We start from the raw sequence: 1,973 nt of genomic DNA, 5'->3' as shown, positions 1-1,973 counted from the left end.
AGCGTATTTAATGATTACAGGCATACTTCTGAAACAAATGACAATTATGATTTTCAAATAATGAAATCTAAGAAATAATTTTCACTGTCTGATAGTTTTTATTTCTTATGTAATTTCAAATAATATAATATTAGAGTTATCATTTACTTCATAACATTTTCCAAGAAATCTCCCCTAGTTATATAAGTCATTTTATCAGAGATGTAAAACTTCTAATTATAATTCTGTCATGTTCAAAAAATTATTAAAAAAGGAATTCTTCTTGAATGTTTTTGTACCACAGGCACTCTTAAAATGTATCTTGTAAAATGTAAAGCAAAAAATACCTCTTTCATGAACAAATGCTGACAATTATTACTGATTTTTTATTGTATTCCATCATTAAACATCATAACTTTTGGAAAACTGAAGTCAAACATATAAACAGCCACAATACTTAGCGTAATGGGCTGTTGAGACTGATAGTGTGTGTGTGTGTTAACATACATAGTTAACAAAAAGTACCTGAAGCTCCTCAATGAACATAAAAGTGATAGGTAAAGCATGCCATTATAAACGAGTATATTTTTATAGATCACTCCTATGAATGAAGCACTCGTATAAATGAGGCACTCTCGGTGATCATTTGAATTAAAAGTTCCAAAAGTGCCTGGCAAAGGAGCACTTAGCCAAAATGTTTTCGAAATGCACCCCTACCCTTCCCCACGGCTAACTTTTCTGGGTCCAAGGCAGGCTTGCTTGCATCTCTGTGGCTTTTAAGTCTGTTATAAGGAGTTCTTTCCAAATTTCTCTTTAAATTATTCTAGCCCCATAATACTGTGACAAGATCCATAACAAAAATGGTGACCTTCGCATTATGTCAAGTCACCTCCCACATTAATTCCTTTCCCCAAAAATGTGTTTCCTCCACGAAACACCGTGAAAAATAAAGGAAATGCCAATCCTATTCCATAGACGCGGTTACTATAATAATCGCATGACCCACCAATACTTAAATTTAATGAAAAATTGTTTATTATTTTGTTCTATCACAATTTTTATTAACACACTACCATGGTTTCGACGCTTTATATACTGGTGAGAAGTGCATTGATCCTTCATCTAAAATACAAGACGCACGAACTAGAGGGAGGTGGGGAGTAAACTGTAGAGGAGGGGAGAGAAGGTTTAACCTTTTCCCTACTATACACGTATATATACGTGTGGACGTTTCCTGACCCGGTTGACGACGGCTGTATATTTACGTATTAGATTTTCCTAGCCAGGAGATCGAAAGCCGTATATATACGTTTTCTAGCTCTTCCCCTTTTAGGACGGTCGCGGGTTTACGTCGTCTTTGTCTCGGGACCCAACGCTTCGGGGTTTAGGATTACCCCTCGGAATCCGGGAGCAGGTACTCGGACCCCTCGTCTTTTATTACCCCTCTTAGCGGTAAGGGACAACGGTCATACAATTGTTTATCTCGTCCGGATTCGAAATAAATATTTGTTCATTTATCAAGAAATATACACTAAGAATTGAATTAATTGTCTTTTGAGCAGCGTTTACAATTTTAAACGAAATTCTACGACATATATTTACTTATATCTCGAGTTATGTATAAACATCAACATGGAAATTGTTGCCGCATTAAATGCATTAATGACCTTAGAACTTCCTTTAAAATTTGACAATGCTCAGAAAAAATGAGGAATTCAATTCAAAGTCTGCGATTTACGTGCAAACAACAATTATCCATTTGCTACACACGTATAAACAATAAATAAGTTGACCGCGAACCCATGCCGCAGGTATGGTCGAAAACCCGGAAAGGAGGGAGCACAACTACTCTCGGAGTCTGGTATAATGTGGAGTCCCAGCGGGGAGGGGTCGAGAAAGGTTCAGCGAGTCCCTTCTTAACGAATGCCCTCCAAAAATGCTCCGTACCACGAGAAGGAAGTCTCTCTTGGGGCTCAGTACGGCAGTCATCCTAA

This window comes from Ischnura elegans (genome assembly GCF_921293095.1).
Source record: "Ischnura elegans chromosome 13 unlocalized genomic scaffold, ioIscEleg1.1 SUPER_13_unloc_1, whole genome shotgun sequence".
Classification (NCBI taxonomy): Eukaryota; Metazoa; Arthropoda; class Insecta; order Odonata; family Coenagrionidae; genus Ischnura; species Ischnura elegans.
This window is presented reverse-complemented; position numbering follows the sequence as displayed.